Raw genomic sequence first — 9,328 nt, 5'->3', positions numbered from 1 at the left:
TTAATCACAGCCTGAGTAATTGATTAGATATTGAATTTTTCCTTAAAAAATCGTAATTTTTGCTCATTTGAAAAACCTTCTGCATTTAGTAAAGGTTATGTCTGTACTTTACTGTTAAGAATCTCACAAAACACATTTCTGTGAATTACAGAAAATCACTTTAACAAGAAATCATCTGTAAACAACCATCTTTGACACCTACAGCAACTTTTCATCTCAAAGTAAGTAGGTAAGAAAATTAATATAAATATCTCTATCTTTGAAGAAAGTTTTTTTAAACTTTCTTTTACATAATAAAGTGAGTTAAGTAAAGCCAGAAAAACTATTAAAGAACACAACTTTACCCATGAAAAGTAAACTTTTCAATGAGACAGATGTCCATTAATGGTAAATTATGGTTTGGAAATAATGAAAAAGAGAATGTTTATCATTCGTGGGATTTTCCCTTCGTCACATTTGACCCAAAGGACTAATCCATCGATTTAAGTAGAAAAGAATGAAAAGTAGTAGAATGGGAATCAACTTTTCGCTTCTATTTGCTATTCTTACTCTGCAGTACTCACAATGGCAACATTGTGCTAAAAATGCGGACGATGGGGTAATACATCAGGGGGATCATGCAAATTATCACTGAATTCAACAAATTTATTCAAAAGAAATAAATTTAAAAGATTGGAAATATATAAATAGATTTTTTAAGACATTTCCCAGTACGCTGTATACGTACATGCTCTTTACAAAAGAGAAATTAATTGAAAATGAGAAACGTGAATGATGATGGGGTGTGTCGTCTCAATGACACATTAATGGAATGATGATTTATGGTTATGAAACTATCAAGAGGTGTCGAGTGAAATGACAAAGATGGAAATGGTGTGATATATCTCAATGATCTCAATTGCATTCAGGAAGCATGTGGAGGTTGAGAAAGACATATAACATCAAAGCTCATTGTCTTGGCGTAAGAGGAGACTTAGAATCAACTACACGATGATTTTATATTCATTGCAGAGTCTTAAAGGGAAGAATAAAATGCAAAAGACATTAAAATTCCCATTAATAGCATCAAGGAACTCATTTTTGTTAAAGAATTTTCCTCCAAATATATTCAAATCAATTTTATACCGAAGTTTCAACAGCTAGAAAGAATAGAAACGGTCGTGAATTAATCAGAGAAAACTTCTTTCTATGTGCAAAATTGTATTGAGTTGAAAATCATTAACGTTAGGAAATTTCAATGGGAAACCCAAGGAAAGTGCATTAGGTTAATTGCAATGGTTCACAATAGTTTGAGCTAAAACTGTTTCCCCGGGAAACGCAGCTTTGGTTCTAACTGATACACTTATTCTCTCTTGATTGCTCCCACACTGCTGATGAATTCCCGCAGATCCCAATGTTTTATTTCCCTCCAATGGTGTGTGCACGAAAATTTCCCATTTCCCCCATCATCCACCCATCCATTCAAGAGCTCCCCACTGGACCATCTGTCTATTTGCAGATTCCTCACAGAGAATCGTTACTTTTTATTGTGATGAAAATGTTTCTCACACATCTTTCCCAATGATTACCACGAGATGCTTTCCACACACCCACTCCCTTCTCATGTTTGGTACATATACAAATTAATTTTCCAACTGCCCCCATTCCTTCATTTCTTTCCACAAAATTGCACAGAAAAGGTGGAAATTCACAAAATTTCTCTAACGAATTTCCACCATAATAATTGCAATGAATTTATTTTATGGCTATCGAATGAAGAAATAAGATTGATCAAGTCTGATACAATAAATTTTCCAATTTTCAGTGTATTGATTACTAACAACTTCTAAACAAAAGCCATAAAAATTGTGGAAATTCAAACCTCTTTTCTCTTGAATATAAATTCAAATTTATATCTAAATTCAAGGTCAAGAAAACTCATAAAAAATGATTTTCAAAAATTTTTAATTAAAATTCAACAATATCAATTTATCTGTCAGACTTCAGAAGAAAAACTATTAAGCATTTTCCTCAACATTAGAAGATAATTTAATTTCCTTCCTTATGTACTATTTTCTCAAAAACTTTTCTCCTTTCAAATGCACAAAAGAAAAGCAAATTAATAAATTAAGTAAGAAGAAAAAATATAATTTTCTCACCATATTCCGAAAGCTTTGTTTTTTTTCTCTCCCATCGAGACGATTTTTCTGAGAGAAAAATTGGCTTGAGGCAAAAAGAGTAATGCAAATGAAATTTAGATGGGGAGAGGGATGGAAGAGGCTGACAAAGGATGCTCATTTGCGGAATAATTGCAAAATTGAATTTTGCGTGTGCTAAAGGAAAACCACAAATTTATATACATCTCACACAATTTATCTGATTTTCCACAGAAGGAGTTCCATTTGAGCAATCTTGAAAATTCTCATCCATCGTGGTTATTTTCATAAATTTATCTCCATGGTGGGGTACCCCTTTTATTTATTTTTCAAATTCTCTCAAATTCAATTTGAATCTGATATTCATCCGCCACCCCTTTCTTCCCATGATGATGCAGCAAGAATAGGAAAATTTGTGGGGTAGATATGTATTTATTATTCCGAATGAATTAAATTTGAAATTTAGCAGATCTCACCGAAAAGGAAAAGGGGTTTCTATTAAATATTTCTTATCAATCTTTGTGGGGAGGGGGTAAAACGTTAAAATGACATTTTATACTAATTACGCTACGAGTACATTTTGTAGAGGAAAATTCAAGGAAAAGTCGTCAATAGACAAACAATAAAGCCAAATATTCGATTTTAAGTTCGATTTTTTGGGATTTGGAGGGAATTCGGTGCACTAAATCAACAAAAGAATAAATTTAACAAAAAAAATCCTTTCACCAAAAGAAAAGGAAAACCTCCCCAATGTTGGTTTTATTTATTTTCGTACAAAAACTTTTCAATCGTTTCGAAGTGAAAAAAAAACCTCCTAAATCACAAAAAAAAGCTTCCACTGACTTTCCCCATCACTTTGCACTCGAATGCGATTCCATTGAGTGTTTTTTCCTTGCTCCACATCCCTCCCCGTATCCTTATTTTATTTTCTTGTTGGTGTGAGAATAAATTTTCACGGAAGGAAGAAAAGTCTCTGTGTCATTGGAAATGTGGGTGCGTGACTTGAATTTGTGCTGGCGTGTGAGCGGAAAAGGTGAAATACTCAATTGGATCCTCCAGCACACACTCACACAAAATGAGACACCTTTCCGGTTTGCCAATTACCTCGTCATAAATGGAGGTGAGAAAATCAATCTCTTAACCATGAAGGAGTTCAAGGAGAGGAATTGAGCAAGGAGTCACTTCACCCAAGGAGAGTATGACTGTTTAACAAGCTTTTATACACCCTTCCATGGTATATATCGAAATGCTAATTTACTCGATTGATTGATCATAAATTTATGAAATCAATGAAATTCATTTATAAAGGTAAAAAAAAGTAATTTACGTAATTTACTCATTAAGGAATCTCTTTAATCGCTAAACTTCAAAGGATTTCTGGATCTTTCATTTAACTTATCCAACCGTGTGCTTTTTGTCGTGAGCTTTTCTTTAATTAACCCCAACAAGGGTGGAAAAATCATACGCTGTGATGTAGTAAATATTATAAGAACTTTTAACTAACAGAAAATTCATCGCCTTTTCCATCAATTTTCTCGGTTTTTAAAGCAATTTAAAAGAATTTAAGCTGATACACAGAGAGAAATACTTCCTTAAAACACACTTGAAAGAAGAATTTCTCAAAGAGTACAGTAGAGGCGCAGCAATCGAAGATTATACAAAATTCAAAAATTTCATTTTAGTTTAATCAAATTAGAATATTCATTAATTTATTAAGATAGATTGAAATAATGCTAAAAATGACAGAGATTTTTGACATTGGGATCAATTCTGTCAAAAATATTTTTTTGGTCGTGAAGATTTTGACAGTTTAGCAGAAAAAGCTTTATTTTTTCCAAAAATCCTTTAAAGGTCATAAAAAATTTAGGAAAAGTATTTTTCTTTTTTACATCATAACTAAGGAAAGAAATTAATTTTTCACAGCATATATAAAAAAAATTAACTCTAAAATTGTAAGAAAAGAAAAGGTTTTTCACAGTAACGCCCAGTTGAAATTTTGGCAGAATTCGTTAATTAGATAGCTGTTACATAAGTCAAAAAAAATTGTCGTTAGAATAAAGCTAGAAACATCTGCTTCCAATATGCTAAACTTTGAAAATCCACCACCATGGGCGTTTACGGAAGATGAGGGCGCTGGTTGTTCGTTTCTTATAGCAATTATGGTTGATCATAATATAACAAAATGTTAGAAATCAAAATCTTTTCTTCTTTTTTATTACTATTACTATTCTTTTTTTAGAAAAAAAAATCTACTATAACGTAAGTCTTCGCGTTTTTATCTAATTTTGTTTGCTTGTCTGTAAAATTTTCTCAATGTAGTAAGAAAAAGCGGAAATTAACCGTTAAATATTTAAATTTTTTGCACAATTATACCCGAATATTGGCGAATAATTCAAATATTTTAAAGGATCCGAATATTTTCATTCACACAAAAACTTCTTGTTTGTAAATTCCATTCTCATTTTACGCCTCTTATACTTCTTTAAAACTTACGCATTCTCTTACTTTCTAAAGTGATCCACCCTATACGATTTTAATCATATAGAGATGGAAATTTTACTGAAATTTTCTTTCAAAGAATTTTTAAAGCATTTCCCAGCAAATATGGTGAACATTATGAAAAATTTTCACTCCTTGGGCATTATTCAAATTCCAAAGTGTGACGGCAAAATTTTCCCCGGGGGTGTGAATTTAAATAGCGCCAAACTCACAGAATAATCAATTGAATGAAATCGACCACTTGTATAATGAAGGTGTGTGGGTGTACGCCGTCCCAAATTCACGCAAGATGTGAACGATGGTGTGAAGTTTTTTTTTTTTTCAGAGTTTCTGAATGTTGGAAAATTTCGGTGAAAATCCCCCTTCGCGCGTCTTTTCCTCCGCTGGTGGCGTGAAAATTATGATGACGTGAACGGTGGGCTCGCAAGAATTTTCCACCCAAGCTAATTCAATTACAAATTTCCCACACCACCAAGAACGGCGTTGACACCATTTTCCGGGGTGACGCTCCCTTGGTAGCGCGTTGGAAAATTTCCTGGATAGCACTCCGCCTGTCGTGTTTTCCGTACACTTCCTGGCCAAAAAAGGCTGCACAGCACACACTACAAGTGGGATAAGCTACCCAACTAAAATGGAAAAGCAATGCGGGGGAGAAGCATCAGCGGTGTATGAAAGTAATTTTAAAGACATTGATTTTTCAAAAGGATTTTTCAGAAGGTTTTCTCTTGCAATTCACAATGCACAGCACACCTCCCGTTGGAAATTTCCACGAACCCCCCTCAAATTGATTGGCTTGTTTGATGAAAAAAAATGAAGGAAAATTCGGAAAATCCGATGTAAATTTAATTAAATGACACCAAGAAAATGAAGTGAGGAATCGTGATTATTTCTACCACCACAATCGTCATTTTTCCATTCTTCTCCATCACGCATGGATGAGAAAAAAGAAAAAATTATGTGAGAACTGAAACCACGAAACTTTTCATGTAACAGAACATGCGGAAATTAGATTATCACAGAAATGTAATGAAATTCTTTTTCATATTCATGTGCAAATTAAATTCCCACCCTCACGTCCATCTTCCAATGAAAATCTACAGGGTTTGCTATATCGCATTAATTTCACGAGAAATTGTTAAGGAATAAGAGGGAGTGTGGGGGTGGGGTACGCCCAAAGGGGATGGATTCAATTTGATTGCAATACGTGAAGTCATGTAGTTTGAGCTGAGAAGCCAATTGGCAATCAGACACGAAGGGAATTTCATTCCATTCTTCACTCCAGCATTTCCCACCACCCACCACTCAGCCCCCATGGGGAACTTTATGCAAGATATGAATATCAGCATTAATCCCAGGCATTGCTAAGATTTTTCCTTTTTGGGCTCGTACATCCAAGATTTCCCGCGTGATTTCTGCACGAATTGAGAATGCTAATGAACGCTACAACCAAGGGATTTCCTTCCGATTGACGTAAGTTAAAGAAAATTCCAAGGAAGAATCGAAGAAAAATCATGAAGAGGTTGATGAATTTTCATTGCATTTTCAATGCTTCACATAATACAGTTTATTATAAATTTGTGAAACATAAACGCTAATGTTTCATCAGAGATTTTTTAATCTTTTACGTTATTTGGGTTACCAATCATTGAATTCAACCCTTTCAGGTTCTTTAGATCATACGTAGACCTAAACTCCAAACATTTTATTTTCCTATTTTTTTATGAATTGAATTATTTTTCCTAATTGGAAGAGGACGTTTGTTCTGAAAAATGTCCTGTGAGAGCATTCATAGAATAAATATCGCGATAGAAGAGCGCATGTTTCAATGTTTTTATGTTTCACGTTAGACGCGAAAGGGTTAATTGAGTTTTTGTAAGTTACAAATGCATTAATTTCATTATAATATCTTAACGTCATCGATCGTATTTTTGTGGCAAATCTCCGCCGCTTTTTCCAGTGTGGAAGTTTCTTTTATGATTTGTTATTTTTTTATCCTCTATAAGATTATGCGATGTCGACTATTTCTGCGAAAGAAAGCTTTTCTCTGAGAGAAACAAATAAATTCCTTTATCCAATTAAATGCACTTCCTTTGCATCCCAAAGCCACGTACACAGGAATAAAAAATAAAGACGAATTCCGATGAATTTCTTTTATTATCTTCATATCGTCTTTACAAAAAATTAAAGCTACTTAATTAAATCTTGTGATTAAAAGAAATTTTCCAATTAACTTCAGCCTTTATAATAGAAAATAAATTAACACGTGAAAGTCACGTATAATACTCAGAGAAAGCATGGATTTTATTACAGGACGTGTAGTAAATAATTTCGCTGAACTTCAGCAAAATCCGGTGGATAAAATGCAATTTCTACTTATCCTCCTTCATTGTCGACATAATCAAGCGCAAAAGAAGGCTTCGAGACACATAACAATCACCACACTCATCAGTTACAATTTGGTGGTCAAATTGAATTTAATGTGAAGCCTGTGAAGCAATGAGATTTTCCTCTCTATGACGCCTCCACCGAGCATTTCCCTTTGCCGGCATATTTTTTTTCCTTCCTCGCGCTCTATCGCATGATTGGGAATTAAATTTGCAGCACGTCAATTAGCGTAATTTCATTTAAATCCCTTTCAAATTTAATACCATTACATTTTGAGTCAATGAGTTGGGGAATTTATGGGGGTGGGATTCATCCGCGGAAAGGAATGCGATCAAATAGCTTTTAAGCTCACAGTCAGTCGCCCTCACGCAAAATGAGATGTGGCACGAGGGAGCTTAATCACGTATCTGGGGGGAGGAAGGCTGTGTGGGGATGGGAAATTTCACGAAAGAGTGAGTGGAAAACTTGAAAATTATTATCAAATTGAATTTAAGCATGACGTCATGGCAGCGATGGTGGACACCCGCTTTGAGCATCGTGTTTTTTCCGCAGTATCGGCAGTACGAGGTGGCTAAATGAGGGCATTTTCCCACCAAAATTGGCGCCTGTCACATCGCACTTTCGCACCACCTGTACTGGACGTGATTCAGACAACGAGGACTCCTCAAAATCACCCCGCAACAAGGACATTTAGCGCAGAAGAAAGTTTATCAGAGTTGAAAAGGTTTTTTTTTAATTCTGAATTATAGATAAAATCGCAAAAAGTGTTTAAATTTGTGAAATTTTTAAAGACTAAAATTTTATCTAAAATTTAATTTTTAGATTAAATTTATTTAGATTAAATTTATTAGTTTATCAAGTACCTTAAAAGTTCCAGCAATTTAGATCTTTTAGAAAAACGAAGCACAAGAAGAAATTTTAAATGTTTTATAAGAAACGTCATAAACCATATTAAACGTCAGAAAACGAACGTCAAATGTTAAAAATTAAACAAAAAAACATGTGAAATAAGTAACGTAAGAAAGAAAACGAGAAACTTAGGAAAGAAACATGAATCGTCAGAAAACTTGATCAAAAACTTAATAAGGAATGTCAATACAGTCAAACGTTAGAATTCTACAAATTAACTAAAAGCTGTCTGTTTCATAAACTTTTTAACAAAACTTTAGCTAAAAATATGAAATAAAAATCATTTTTTAACCCTTTAAGGTTTTTTGGGTCATACGCTGACCCAAACGTGAAACATTTGATTTTTTCAATTATTTATGAATGTAATTGTTTTTCCATATTACAAATGCATCAAATTCACGCATAAGGGGTCAAAGAAGACGTTCTGAGTGAGAAAAGTTCTCTAAAAAAATTCATAGAATAAAAATCGCGATAAAAGAGCGCATGTTTCAATGTTTTTATGTTTCACGTTGGACGTTAAAGGGTTAAAGTATTTTGAGAATCCTTCTGATTTCAAATTTATAAAAAAAAATATTCAAAAAGCCCATCAATTCTTCATTAAAAATAATCTTTAATCTGTTTCCTTTGCAATTCTGTGTGTAAAAGAAATTGTAGGACGTGCTCAGGAGTTAATTGAATCTGTGTCAACTGCGGCAAATCGATTCGGCAGATTTTTCTCTCTTACAAAACTCCCTTCAATGTAATTTTCCCTGCATCGGCATGTCCTTCGCCCCCCTCCCATTCTTTACCAAAATAAAAATGCTAAATAATGTCAAATTTTATCCCCAAATTGGCATTACTAATTTGGAGACTTTGAAGATGTGTTAAAAATAAAATTTGATTGGAAACTTCGCAATTTTTGTGGTTGATTGGAAAATGCTGAATTCAATTTGATTATAATTTGCTGCTGGTGAAAATATTTTTCAGGGGTTTTAGCGGTTTGTTGTGCGTTTTGGTCCGTAAACAAATAAATGAATTGCAATGAGGTTTTTCAATTAAATGCTGTGGAATTTCTGCGTGTTGCATTTCAAACAGTTTAAAATGGACACCACACAGTTTTACAATTTGAGGAGAGATAGATTTTCCACAATTTTCCCGAAAAGGGGTATGAGGTGAAAATATTCAATGAAGTACAACTTTTTTTTAAAGAATTTATTTATTTTGTTTTGTAGTTATTGTTAAATTTTTGTACATACAATATCTAGGTATAAAATTATAGTTTTTTTATTTAATTAATATTTTGCTTATTTTTTAAGATTTTTCCATGACTATACAATGTGGCAAATATATTGGACTTTGCTCTAATCACTCTTATCAAATTTAAAGGCAAATTAACCTACCTTATTTATTATTATTATTAT

Source organism: Lutzomyia longipalpis, chromosome 4, assembly GCF_024334085.1.
Source record: "Lutzomyia longipalpis isolate SR_M1_2022 chromosome 4, ASM2433408v1".
Classification (NCBI taxonomy): domain Eukaryota; kingdom Metazoa; phylum Arthropoda; class Insecta; order Diptera; family Psychodidae; genus Lutzomyia; species Lutzomyia longipalpis.
This window is presented reverse-complemented; position numbering follows the sequence as displayed.